Source organism: Heliangelus exortis, chromosome 13 (genome assembly GCF_036169615.1).
Source record: "Heliangelus exortis chromosome 13, bHelExo1.hap1, whole genome shotgun sequence".
Taxonomy (NCBI): Eukaryota; Metazoa; Chordata; class Aves; order Apodiformes; family Trochilidae; genus Heliangelus; species Heliangelus exortis.
The window spans coordinates 2,845,491-2,860,638 of record NC_092434.1 but is presented as its reverse complement, the minus strand read 5'-3'; the positions used below and the strand labels follow the sequence as shown (position 1 = coordinate 2,860,638).

Below are 15,148 nucleotides of genomic sequence, written 5' to 3'. Positions count from 1 at the left end.
GTGGATTATTATTTTTTAAAAAAAGTCGTTTAGTACCATTGCTGAGTTTTTCTTAATTTATATTCTTATGAGACTCTTAGAATAATTATCATTTATTAAATTATTTCTTTATTAAAAAAACTACACGATACAGTCAATAATGCTCTGGAAAAAAAGGTGTAATTATCTATTAATGAGAAATCTTAAAACCCAGGCATATTGTTTCCTTTAGGGGATGACTGATTAAGGACAGTCTCAGTAAGTAGTAGGAAATGGAGTGTAATTTTTTTTCCCAAGATCCACGAGGCATCTTGATTTCCAGCTCTTGAGATAAAAAGCTGCAGATGTAATTCACAGGCACCTGCTATGAGATCCAAACATGCTTGCTGCTGAATGGATCTTTCAGTTCTTTCTCTTTTTTACAAGAAAACTGACCACATTTTGTTATGTTGAAAACTTTCCTCAACAGCCTTTTAATTCTAGGAACAAATTAATGAAATGTTCACTGATCATCATAATTATATAATACATATATTGTATACATATATGTATGTAATTTATAGCAGGTGAAGACAGGTACAATACAATCTATATATTCAATATATTCAATATTTTCTTCCAGAAGAATAAAGAGCAGGAAGTAATTTCTTTTCCACATAATGTTCAAATGAACAATTTTATAAAATTCCTCTTAGATTGTTCAGGGTTAATTATATTTTTAGAATTGGACTGAAATCTTCCTATCAAAGACTAGAGGCAAAATACAGCCAGGTTACCATTTTTTGTCCTTCGTTCTTTCAAGGATTCAAGAACTCCCTGCTGCTTGTGCAATGAACCATGTGGACCCTCATGCAGTAGCTTTCAAAGTATAAAATTATTGTGTTGAAGAGCTGGGGAAATTATCTCACTGCAAATAATTTGGTAGCAGGATCTGCCATTGGTGTCAGTAATGAATTTACTGTTAGGAGTTTTTGGGTTTTGTAAATGTGTGTGGCAAGCAAACAGCTGACAGCCAGGCAACAGAAAGAGGTTTATTTTCATTGGAGGCTTGGGAAGACTGCAAGAAGGTTCTTCAAAAGAACACAGAGAAATAATTATTCACTTTATTCCTACTGAAAAACAAGATGACTTCCATTGACTTCCGGGTGGTGGATGGAAAGAAAGAAATTTTTTTTTGCCAAGATGCTTTAAACATTGTCACAAGACGTAAAGGGAATACTTCTTGCCCTTTCTTCTTTCTTGCCCTTTCTTGCCTTCTTCTCTGGAGTTCTGGTGGTCTGGGCTCTGGTCATGCACAGGAAGCTATTGGTCACCATTGCAGACCAACCTTGTGTAATTTGCTGTGCATGGTTCCTCTTTGAATTGCATGTTATTTTCACTGCTCTTTGAGAAGATAAAAAGTCTGCAAAAGGATCTCAGAGTAGCTGCACAAATCTGTCCTTTGCAGTGCTGGGTTCCCACAAACCATCTCATGTTGAAGCTTTTGTTCTTTTAAATACAATTTATATCCCGCAAGTGGAAAGCAAAGAGAAAGGGTGAGAAGGGTCTGGCTCATTACTTGTATTCAAATATTGCTTTATTATTTGTAGAATAACTCTGCATTTCTAAAGCATGTAGGCAGTGTTAGAAAGAAAAAGATATTTCTGAAATCAGTGAGATTTCAGATTTGCAGGGCAATGTAGGTACCTCATTCCTTCAGCATGACTGTGAAACTGTGGAAACTGAGTTTGATTTTTGAGCATAGTGTCATGCTTAGGTTGTTGTACTGCTCTGGAAATGTGATTTAAAGCTGATATATTGTGTTGTCCATTGAAAATTTCTAAGATGTGCCAAAGAAAGAGATCTAGAGAAGGAGTCCCAAAGAGAGTTCTGGTTCAAATTGGTTCAAATTGAAATGAATGGTTTGTAATTGAAAGGACTTGACTGTTCTTTCTAAATATAAATTTCATTTTGTCTCCTCTTTTTGGATTAGCTGGTGATCCTGGGACTGTCTTAGGATCTTTCTATATTCTAGACACAATAAGTATAGCCATAGCAACATACCTATTAAGGTATTTTCATTATTGATAAAATTAGCAAACCTTGTTAAATTATTTTTCTAACTTCACAATGTGCTATTGACTAATTTCAAAAGCACAGGAACTAATGCCATTAAATAATTTTTTATTTGAGAATTGTGATCGTAAGCCTACAGCTTTAATTTTCAGTAAAAATTAAACAAGGTCTGATCCTGGGGAAACGAGATTGCTGCATTAATCTAAAAGTTTGTTTTACCTCATTAATTATCCCTACAATTTCAGACATGCATTTCCCTTAAGTTAAAAGAGAAACCCACATATTTTTAAAGTATATTGCTGAATTCTTTGGGAGGATTGTTACACTATGTGCCTTCATCATTTTATGTGTTAATATATAACTCAGAGGATCTTCAAATATTTTTATTCTATTTTGGTTTGAGACTCCCTAGTATTCTAGATGAATGCAGTGTTTTTTGCCTGAAAGTGTAATATATGAATGTTACTGTAATAGTGTATATTAAGATAAAAATAGGTGCACTGTTATAAGTACCATGCTTTGTATTTGTTATCATGAGATGCTTTAGTCAGTTTATAACTGCAGTTAAACAGAGGGAGACAGCAACTAAATTACATAAGAAATAGTGGTTAACTCTTTCATTAGTTCTAAATCATTTAACTGGAGTAAAACTCTGAACCTCTGTAAGATGATGAAGTATGGATTGTGCTATTTGTGAATCCTGAGTTGAAGAAATGGATATGAAAACGAGGGATGTTGGGTTTACAGCTGTGTAATTGAACTCAAATATGGCCAAAGGTGATTATAGATTATCACTTAATAACGTCAGCATCAGTATCAGGATAAGTGGTTGGTATGAAGTGGAAACAGCCATGAAATTAAATTATGTTTTCCTTTGTAGGTGTGTGTTCTCTTTTCTCTCTATTAGCAGTGAGGCAGTGCCTTGTTGGGGCTGTAAATCCAAGGCTTCAGTAGTATTGAACAAGGTGTAAGAGCAAGGCATAGAAGGGTTGTGGCCACTTAGAGCAGTTGCATGATACAGATGAATCCTCTCTGCACTCTACAGCCCTTCTTGAAGTTTTTTTTTTTCATCTATCTCAGCTAAAGTGTTTAAATGTGTTTTTTTTCCCCCACGTTAATGCCTAGGTTTACATTTTGCAAGATAGAGGATGCACAGCTATTATGCATCAAACTTATGTATGCAACAGTTTAATAATTTAGCAGCTCAAACTTAAATCTTACCACTTGCTTTGGATTGTAGTTTTTTGACATTGAGCTATGTTATGGTAAGCAGTTGTATAGAACTGGAAATCGTGTAATTTTTCAAAGTTATAAAATATAATGCTGCTACAGGCAAGGGAGAAAAAAATCTTGTATTTAGTCACAAGTGGATTAGAAAGCCTGGAGATGTTTTGCTTGTTTCTTTCTTTTGGGAGAAAAAGGATGTTTTAATGGTATAATAACTGTAATTAGGATTTATGCTTTGATAACAGATGGATTCATAGGCTGATACTAACTAGCAAGTTTAGAAAATGTACTGTTGCCTTTAAAAAAAGAAAAAGAATAATAAATTCCTTTCTACTGCATAGAATTTTTTCTTGGCCTCAGGCAGAAAAATAGGCAAAATCAAATCTTTTCTTACAGGACCTTGTGTATATTTACCCACCAGTTCGTTTCTCTAAAAATACATATTTCATTCTACTTCAGCAACAGAATTTCTTTGTTGTATATGGGCTCTTGAATGCTAAAATTTTTATTTTTAATAGCTGGTCATGGGAGCCTGAAATATAAGTGTGACATTATTGGACTAAATAATTCTTTTTCTGTGGACTCAGATGCCATGAAATACTGGGTTTTTTGAAGGTGTATTTGCTATGAAAAGATATAAGCTGTGTATTGCTGGGCCAGATGTCACACAAACCTGAAAAAGATCAAGTGTGAACGGGATCAAACCAGAGAAAAGTGACCAAGAGAAATGTGTTTGGTTTTGTTGTTTTTTTTTTTAATGCTGATTTACATGATGACAGCTTTAACAGTTGTTTTCTCAAACGGGTGCAGTAATAATTAATAATAATAATAATAATAAAAAACAATAAATAATAATAAGTAATAATAATAAAAATAGTAATAAATTACTAGGGTCGAACTGGAGCTGCCTATAGAGGTAATCTTAAACTTCAGGAATGTTACTATTTAGGTGGAGCATTTGCAGTTTCAGACCATCTCCAAGGATTGTTGGTTAGAACATTCATAGGCTGCCACGTGTAATCTGTAAGGAAAGGAAGCTACTGCTCAGGCTTTTACCAAACTGTGAGACTGTAGATTTTTAATTTTTTGGGTTTGGAGTCATTTACAAAAGGAGGCAATGCCAATTGTCTGGAAGCAAATTAGTGTTTGCAGGCACATACGTTAAACTGCATCTTAATATCTAGATGCCAGGTTTTGTACACATGGGCATATGTCTAATCATACATATTTAGATAAATATCTGTCAATAGAAAAGACTAAAAACCACCCCCCCTTGGAATGGAGACAACTTCTGGCTTGCTGAGTCAGAAAATGTACACGTTATGGATGACTAAATTTTATGGCTTAGCTTCTAGTTTTTTGAGGAAGGAAATGATCAAATTTGGATGAGTTATTACACTGACCTACAGTGACTATTTTCTATGGAAATTAAGTTCAGGGAACTGGTGTTGCAAAATTGAATGAAATAGTTGTGCAAATTCAGGATTAGGTATATTGAGGCATCTTAATGGAAATAAACATGAGTAATATTTTGTTGTCTATGATTTTATTTGAGAGCACTCTGAGCAAAGCTATGAACAGGTGAAGAACTTTTTGTAGTGTACACATGGAGCTGGACTAATTTCTTAGTGGGCAGTAGTAAAAAAAAAAATACATGGAATTCACTACAGTTCCCAGCAATTTGTGATAACCTGATTCATTTGTGAGTTTTTTAGAAAATTAGCAGTAGGTTTTAGAAGTACACTCTAAATCCCTTCTGCATTTTTGTCAAGTATCTTGGAAAGATCTGAGGCTCTACAAATACCATAAATTATTGTGTGTTTAGTATTTTGGGTCTTAAGATACAGCATATTTGTATAGGAAAAATACAAATAGAAATAACACAAATACAAATAGAAATAAAAAGAAATAACACTGCCATGCAGTAAATGGAAAAACCTCCAGTGAAAATGTTGGGATCAGGGATTCACCCTTCAGCTTTTCTACCTACTTGAGTCATGATTCTACTTCATGAACTGATTTACTGCTGATTTAACAGTCTGATTGTTAAAATATGTATTTTCTAACCATTGACAAAATTAGGAATTGTTTGATACAATTGATTGGTGTGCACTAAGAGCTCAAAATTCTCAGCCAGGCAGTGGAAAGCTCTGAAGAATTTGAAAGAGATATTGGATTGGGCTCTACAATAGAGCAGGCTTAGAAATAATGCTTATTTTTCACAGTTAGTTTGTAACTGTAATTTGTCCAACTTCATTCAATTCTACCAGCTTTTAAATTTTAATCTTAAAAGGTTTGGCAAAGTCATTTGTTCAGACCTGCAATGTTAGGACAGGTTACTTGGACACAAAAAGTTTGGGTGTCTGATTTCCCAGGCTAGGGTTGCCTTTCTCACTTTCTATTAGGCAGCTTTTCACAATGTAGAGCTGCTTCCTTGGTTATTTCATTTAATTTTTAAAAAGTTATTACAGACCCTGCACTTTCTCTTTTATACTGTTGAGGAATATATGTCAAATACAAATCTTGTCTTGGAAAGGTATTTCAGGTATTGCTGCTAACCAAAAATATAAGTGTAAGGATTTGTAGCACAGTGAGGGAATATTAAATGTAGATAAATTCATTCTGACTTCTTGAAAACTGTAATAATACACCTGGAAGACAACTGTGTATCCATGTATTATGGAAGCTTAGATGTTCCACTACTCCAGAGCTTTTAGAAACATAAATCCAGGTTTCAGGTCCTGCATTTTGACAATGACTGGTTTGGAAATCATGTGTTCTTTTCAGCTAATTGAATCTTGATTGATTCTATAATTTCCCAGCACAACACCATAAAGTGATATCATTGCAGTGCTGTAGTCATCTGAAAGCTTCTTAAGAGGCTGATGGAACTCTGTCACTCAGCTGTATCAAGAGGTCTGCTCATTGGAACCTGTACTTTGTTACATGATGGTTCTAATTCCAGCAAGAGTCAAGCATTCTGTAAGGTTAAAAACTGGACTTTTTAAATTAGGAAAGTGAATCTTAGCTAGGGGAAGGTTTTTAACTAGAAGATGGAGGAAACTGGAGGAAAAAAACCCCCCAAAACAAACAAAAAACCCAACAACAGCAACAACAAAAAGACCACAAAACCAAAACAAAAGACACATGGTAAAAATAAAAAAGTAACAGAGCAAAGTGGGGCCCAAAAATATTTCTGAGAATCAAGTATTTTTGCATCCATTTTGGACTGATCCAGTGACCCAGAGAGGAAACCAGTCTAGGCCTGGGGTATGAGCTGGGAGCTGGATCTGGAAGGCTGACTTTCCATGGGCACAAACGGAACAAGACCTGGAACAGGGCTTGGGGGTCAATCTTGGGCTGCTGCACATTGCTTGAAACCTGCTGACCAAAGTAGGCTTCCTTCTCCCATCCCCCCAGGTGAAAGACACTCTGATTTAGCTTAAATCCTTCATTTGATCTTAACAGAGCCTGGATACAATAGTAAATGTGAGCAGGATTGTTCCCTAATTGCCTACCTCTTAAGCTGTCGTTGTAGATGGGTCAGGATACAGCTGAACAGTGGTTTTGTGTTTCAATGGACAAAGCTTCTCACTGCCACCTCTGAATTAATTCTCATTCACCCTGTTCAAGATATGAATTCACACATATCTGAACTTCCAGTGAATTATATTTTGTCTATTTCTTTCAGCAATGAATTAGAATGAAACCAGGAAATCTTTTTTTTTTTTTTTTTTTTTTATAAGGCTATTGCAGTTCCCTGCATGTAGGTAAAATTGTAGATCTGGCTTGTGATGACATTGCTGACTTTAAGGACATGAAGTTAAATTTCTGCCTATCATTTCTAATAAGTTGTAGCTACTTACAACTATTTTGAATTGACCTCTGATGGTTAAGCACTTCAGATGGAAAGTGAGGTGGACCCACTCCTCAAATAGAAATGAGTTTAGAGAATGAAAATTAAAATCCTTTATTAACAGTATAAAGCATCACAGAGCATTGTTCCTAATAGTATTAAGTGCTTAATCAGATTAAAATGTTTAAAGTTTTAAATATCTAAGATAGCAATCAAATATAACTGTCATCAGTCCCTGACAGCAGAGCCAATGTCTGCTGAGTTGCAGACCTGTGACCTCTAGATAAGTTTCTATACACAGAAAAATATTTATCTTCCTACTATGACCTTCCATGCACAAGACATGAGCCATGGATTTGTTTCCTAGGGAACTAGTGAGTGAGGAAAATCTATAATTAGATCTGTGGGTTGTTTGCTACAATTGGGAATTGGGTGCTAAGAGGGTTCTTAAAGTATCCAGAAGTATTACAGTGACTCCAAGTAACGAACCAAATTTTTAAAAATGCCCTTCATAATGATATTTCTGTTTTAAATATCTTCAATTAAACTTTTGAAGTACTGCTGTAGAGTACTTATTCCTCTAGCTCATTTTAACTGCAAAATATTTTCAAAAAAATTCGACTCAGCAAATTGCTAGTTAAAGCAAAAATAAAATTAGACAAGATCTTCCAGTAAATTTCCAACAAATTTCTTCAGACTAAGAATTCTTTATTTTCAAGAGTGTTTTCTAGGTTAGATATTCTTTCCAGCTCAGTTTTTCTCACTTCACCACTCAAATTCATTTCCTCAGATGGGCTTCTCCAGCTTCAATCTTTTATTCTGCAATTCCAATTACTCTCCCGGCTGGAAGTTCCCACTTAATCCAGATCTTGATTTCTTTCTTTGTTGCATGCATAGATATAAAGATAACTTTTGCAGCTAAGTCTCAGGGGCAGTAATTTTAGCTGCAGGGAGAGCAAGCCACTAGATTTTTTTACATTCCCCAGACAACCCAGGGCAGCCTTCTCTGGACCACAGCAGCAAATTATTTTATCCAGGGCAGAGATGCTGCTGTGGTGCTTCCAGTCTGCTGCTAGATCAAGAGTTCCTTCTGCTTTCTTGAATGCTGCAATGCTTTGAGTAAGACATTAAGACTTTGCTCTTATTCAGAATAGATAGTACTGTGAAATACCTGAGAAAAGTTACTGTAAATTGGCTCTGTTCTCCTTTTTTCTCCCACTTACAGACTTTGCTACCTATGGGGTGATGACAGTTCATGTATTCTGTGCCACGCCCTGAATGTCTGCAATTGGAAAATATTAAATATTGTAATGGTGTCACTGCCTTTTTGCCTTTTTGGATCAGTGTTAAGTTTGCATTAAAGCAAGCTATAAATCAATTTTTTTTCTTCTTCTTCTATTAAGGAACATCTTTTGAGTATTTCTTCATTTCGTGTTGTCAATCCCAGATTTTTCCTAACCAAAGCTTTTGAACTACTCCATCTGGCTGTCACTCAAAAGACAGGGGTCCTCAAGTTCCTTCAGCTACCAGGGTTTGTTGCAGGCCAAGTAACCTAAGCAGCAATTCAAGTATGGTTGTTAAAGGGCTACTGGAAGTCCAAATCAGGCAGTGAAATACCCAGGCCTTCCAAGACAAATAATACTTCCAGGTAATTTTCCTTTGACATTGCAAAAAAACTGTGCTTACAAATTCTGTCCTGTCAGGAGGAGGAAATTGCTGTGTGCTGCACCCAGGGTATGCAGATAACTATCTGAAATTGACTACTACTTAGGAAAAGGGGAAGCAAAAATTATTTGTAATGAATCTTCTTCTTTGTAAATTAAGAGTAGAAGGAAACTGAAGGATTACCTGCAACAAAAGATAATGCCCATCTTGGTGTGTTCATTGAATTACTTTATTTTGATCCATGAGCAATAACTCTTAGCTATTTATATTGCTTAAATCATTACATTGGGTGCAATTGTAGATGAAATGTCCAGTGCTGCAACTGTTTTTTCAAAGGGAATTTTTGCATCTGTGCACAGCTGCAATAAGGAACCCGAGACTGAAGGGACCCATGGTGGGTTCACAGGGCTTCCAGATGCATAAATTCATTCTGGTTCATTTAGACACCTGTGCATCCTACTAAAAATCTGATCTGAATTTTGTAGGAGTTTATATGATAATTATGATAAAAGCCCATCACTGAGAAGATTTTTTTGGTTGAATATCAAATATCAGGTTTTTGGTTGATTATTCTAAAAAGACTTCAAAAATGAATACTGATAGTGAAACTCTCAGTCATCAGTTAAACTGATAGTTTAATTATTGTGCTATTTTCATACATCAAGATATTTTGTTGAAATATTTATCCGTGGAATTTGTTAACCTTGGCACATCTCAGATTTAGAAATGTTTTTATTCCAGCTACTAATGCTGATAGCTCTGATGTAACCAAATAATCATTGGTGGAGCAACTTTGCTAGGAAGCAGAGCCAACATCCAACAAAATATCAAATATTACACCTGCATTCCAAGCAATCTGAGTTCTATTTCCTGTGTGTATGTAAAGTTCTGAATATGATGCCAGGTAACCCCATGTGCTTTAGTTCTCACAATGTTCTTACATTTGGCACTTCCTCAGATGTTTTCCATGACAAAACTCATAGTTAAGATGCTAAAAAAACACCTTTTGAGAATATTGGTGCATAATTTTTCATTTTCATAATTAATTTCATTTCAACTCCCAATTATTTTTTTTTTATTTCCATGTTGCATCTCTGACATTTGGTATAAAGCTTTCTACATTCAAGGTATTAGTACAGAACTCAATACATCAAAAATTTTATACAGCTAACAACAAGGCTTGAGTTTACAGATTCACTATTGGAATAATAAATGTGTTCCTGTTTGGGGAACCTTTTTCTGTAATTCATGAATCTTAAGAGAACAAATGCAAAGGAAGGAAATATGAAGTAATTGCCTAATCTTGTAATAGTTTTGCCCTAAGTCATTGAGTGCTTAATGTGTATGTGAAAGTGCAAAATTCAGACACTTTGCAGTCATGTTTCACACAGTGGAACCTGAAACTTGGGGATCTGATAAAGCAAATAGATTCTTAAAGTTTAAAGTAAGTGAAGTGTGGCTTTCTTTGCTGAATTAAATCTTCTGTTGTCTAGATAACTTTTCTCTCACTGTGCAATATATAAGTATTTTTGTTATGACTGTCAGCAGCATCAAGCAAAATAATAAATAATTGTAGCTGATAAGACAGAAGATAACACACACCTGCCCTATGAAATACAGGGTTTCCCAGCTTTGGTTCCCCCAGAAATTCCAACTCTGCCTGTGTTCCTTTATCTCATCTCCCAGGAAGCTGGGGCAGTGCTGTCTGTCCCTACTGCTGGTCACATTTCCCTTCTCATTCTGTGCTTGTGGTACTGGAATGCTGTTCCAGTGCAAGCACCAAGATGATAATTTCAGCCTGGCTGGCTGCCTTAAGCTTTGCACTGAAAGCTCATGGTCCAGGAGATTTATACAGCTTTGAAAATCTTGCCTCATGCATAGACTGGAGATTGAAATCTGATGGGGAAATGTTCTGAAATTTAGGATTTAGGGCTATGATATTGCCTGCACGATTGTATTTCATAAGTATCTTTAATTGAAATGAAAATCTTTAATTGATGAAAATCTTGTCCACTTTATTTGAATTTTACAAATATTGTTCAGACTTGTCTACATTAACTGAGCTCAGCTTTTGAGAGCAGAATTTGGTTCCCAAGCTAGTTTAACTAGTATTTAATAAATTATTAAACTCAGCAAGTTAGATGATTGGTTTCTAGCCCCAGTTTGTATGTTTAGTAATGAAGCACTTTCTGTTGGTTGGTGCTTTTGAATAATGATGGGAATATTTTACATTTGTTTTGGTTGAAAGATTATTTGAGTCAGTGCAGAGCAGATGGAGCCTCTGACTGTAAAGACTGATTTTCAGTATGGCAGGACAGAAGTCTCTGGTTAAATATTTATATGATTTCTAAACAATGTGCCCTAACAATTGTTTTGCTCTTGTTGGGCATAGTGATTAAAGGGAAAAATAGTTCACTCCTAAATATTCCATGGATAAATTTGCTTTCTGGGAGGCAGGAAGCACCAGAAACAAAGAACCCCCCAAAAAATAATAATAAAAAAAAAACAACCATGAGAGAGATAGTGTAATGCTCTGAAACACCAAATACTGGGGTTTGAATCAAATATTCCTTGGTTCTCTAATTAATAAAACTAACATGGTGCATCTCTAATTTGAGTGAAGAACTATGGAATTATGGAACTGGTTGAGGAAGCACTTCTTAAAGAATGAAACTGGTAACCTGGTGCTTCTAAGGGGGTTGTGAAACCCTCTCTCTGGGGGTACTGTGGCAGTGTGCTGTTTTGGACCCCTATTTCTTTTCTTCTCTTGAGAAAACTCTGATTTTCTTTTGTGCTAAACCCCTTTCAAGAGGGAGATCACTTTGCTGGGATCACATTGCTGAACTGAATTTTGCTGGAAGGGATACATAATGTCAGCTGAAAACCAGCACTGGGTCAATACATTTGGGCTGTGGTTCAGCAAAAAGGAAATCCTATCAGCAGAACAACATTCTGTTTTCTTGAAAACATCTTTTAGTTGAACTGAATTGTACAGTCTCTGCTTTAAAAAAAAAAAAAAATAATAAAAAAAAAGCAGGTTTGTCTTATGTGTTAGATACGTGGTCCTGGCAAGGCTAGCACAGATTCTCCACAGTTTTCAGTATGTTTATTCTCTGACATATCCTTGATGTGGGAAGGTGTTTTCAGTGTGGGAAAGTGAATAATGTCTAAGTCTACATCTAATACTGTCACTTGGAGCCTGAGAGAGGAAATGGCCTTCAAGAGTCAGTGATATTGTGGGATGCTCAGCTGGCATCTACTCTGGGCCATCTGCTCCTGCAATGCCAAGGCCTTTCTGAATTTTGAGAACAGAACATGGGAAAGTGAAACAGGTAGAAACTGGGAGGCCAGATAAAGTGTGGCTGCCTTATCTGTAATCCTCAGGAGGGGGGTACTTGGGTCTTTGCTGCCTTAACTGGAACCTTTTCTGAGAAGGAGCAATCTTTACATGCAACACATAAGCACTGTCACACTGCAGACATTTTTAGTGTTAGAAGCTGCAGGGAAGTTTCTGAAGCTGTGAACACATTATGGAAATCAGTGTTTCTCTCTGGGCTCCAGGTAGTAGTAACTATGGGAAAGTCACTTAGGTATTTTCCAAGGATGAAAATTGCATCCCAGAGTAAACACTCCAGCAGAAATTATCTGGCCTTGTTTTTCTCAGCCAGTAAATGGGCAAAGCATTGTTGTCTAAATACACTGTAAGGTAGGAAGTTTTCATATGAAGAGTGCTGTGCTGATGGCAGTATTCAGCACACCAATCTCGTCAGAAGAGATGTCACACAGTCCTCCTGTTCTTTCTTCCTTGCTCTTGCTGAAGTACCAAACCATATGGCAAATTAAGTCTGATTTTTATTAAACTTTTCATTGTATTGAGCTTAGTGTGGACTGGGAAATGCACTTTCTTTGAACTATGCAGCCATTAGAGAAGCATCTTAATTAGGAGATGGTAATGATCTTCTTTACATTCCTGGGAGTATGTAGCTCCCTCTTGTGGCTAATCAAACATTTTAAAGAATCCTGAAAATTACTTTTTTTTTGGTGACCACCATGAGCAAATGATGCAGGTACACGTGGAACAGCTGTAACCTGAACTTCTTAGAAATATTTATCAAGCACAAACCACTGTCCAAGAGCTGGATGCATAGATGGGTGAACAGATGAGAGAAAAGCATCTGCACATACTGGAACAGCAAATGTGACTGCTGACTGCTTCCTGAGGCTGTAAAAAGGCTGAATGGACACATCCAGCCATTTAGAAAAAACTCTGCTGCCTGACAACTCTGGTTCTGTGCATTATACACTGAGGAATGCTTTACAGCTAAAGTGGAAATGAGCTATGGGATGTGCTGTAGCTCCAAGGGGTACAGATCTTTCAGATGTCACATTGGCATCTCTTGCCATCAAACTCGAGGTTAAGATCTTTGACAGATTTGGAGCTGAGAGGAAATTTTCCCTCTGGTCAGGTTTGCAAGGGACCCTTATTACTCTTGCTATCATTACACTCCTGCCTTTTTATCTAGTGTGAAAAATATCTGTGTATGATAATCTGAGATTTTGCTAATGAATTTCCTTGCACAGCCCGTGTTTTGCCTTCATTCTGTGGCTTGTTACAACTGGGACATTTTAAAATTTGTCAGAAACAGACAACATTTGATTGCTGGGATGAAAATAGCTGTGGTGTAGACATCTCAGATTTTTGTGCTGCCCTGTGACTGACTTTAGGCCTCTGAAGCCACTGCTCCTGTAGAGGATGGGAAGGGGCTCTTGTCTTGTGATGAGCCTCAGAAATCAGTGCAGGAGGTCAGTTCATCTTTTCCCTACAAAAGTGAGCAGTGGTTGTGACATTGCAAAATTGGAAGCAGAGCTTTATGTTTAAAAAACCCCCAAAAGCAACATAAAAATACCAAAACAAAAAAAGAGTTGAGCAACAGGAAACTTTTCAGTCGGAGCCATTAAGTTTCAATTTCATCACAAAACCTGAAGTTACAAAGTTACTTTGCCCTTTAGTCACCTGCAGGTTTTTTCGCCTCTGTTTTGGCTTGACATACTCGAAATTACACAAGAAATCTGCCTCCATTAGTGTTTCTTACTCAGAGGGAGGTAGGAAAAAAAAGGAAACACAAGGTTTTACTCTGAAATTTCTCCCTTCCCCAAAGGGTATGAGAATTGAAACTTTATCTCAGAGAATGCTGATTTCCTATTCATAACTAGTGGCTATTTTTTCCCAATTAGAATAAAGGAATAATAATTATGGAGTTCAGTCCAAATCTCACTACTCAGTAATCTGCAAACCAGCACTGCTGCACCCACAGCAATAGGGCAACAAGTCTGCATTTCCTCAGGGATGTTATTAAACACCCTGAATATTTATTGTCTCAAAATGGGAGCAGGTCCAGATTTCTAAGGCTACTTTTTCCCTTCCTCTTCCAGAGCTGTAATTCCAACCAGAGTATAAATATTTGACTTATTGCTTCTGCAGAAATAATAACAATATAAAATTGCTAGAAAAAAAAGAATATGAAACAGCAGAGGGGAGGGATGGCCTGGCAAGATTGTCAGCCTTAAAGAGCAAGATTAATTTCTAAACCTTACAGATTCTGGTGCACAAATACAGATTTGCAAAGCATGTGGCTTATAACAACTGCTGTGAAGCTCTGTGAGTTTATATATGCCACAGTCACTAATATGAGACAGCCTGGAAATTGGATTTTTAGGGATTTTTTTCATGGGTGGAAATAAGGTAGTGATAGTAACAGGGAGTTTCAGTAAACATGTGTCTGGATGTACACAAAGATACAGATAAATTTGGAAAGTGTAGGAATTCCAGCTGTGTGACTTAGCAGAGTTCTGGGCAGGATACCCAAATATTTTCATGAGGATTTTTTTCCCTTGGCTTAAAATCCTGAGAAAGGAGTGTAGAAGGGAATGGGGCAAAAAAAATAAACAAACCAATCTGAAAGTAGTATATTTTCTAAAGAATTTATGGGTAATGAGTAATAAAAAAGGACTGACTAATCAGAAAAGAATGTGTGATAGCTCTCTCTTATTATGAGTTGTGAAATAAGTATGCTTTATGTCAATAGGATGTCTTTTTTATTTTTTTATTTTTAAGTTTGTTGCTTTTTTGTCAATATAATTGAAAAAAAGAACTAGAACCAAATGAAATGTCACATTCTAGACACAGAGTGACTGCAGTGGCAGTGGAATAATAGAAACTTTAAGCAGGGAAGTAGAAGACACTCCAGATAAGAGAGGAACTGGCTAAGAACAAGGGTTTAGGAAAAGAATCCAGAATGTCTCCTGAATGTTTGAAACCAGAATTTATAATTAGATATTGTATATTACCATGAACCATACTTTTCA

The 15,148-nt window shown here is 36.2% G+C and overlaps 1 protein-coding gene across 1 annotated transcript in view; it reads left to right on the top strand.

Moving 5' to 3' along the window:
- The window catches only part of CDH13 (cadherin 13), a 402,793-nt gene that overhangs the window by 179,718 nt on the left and 207,927 nt on the right, over window positions 1-15,148 (top strand). The window lies entirely within an intron of this gene.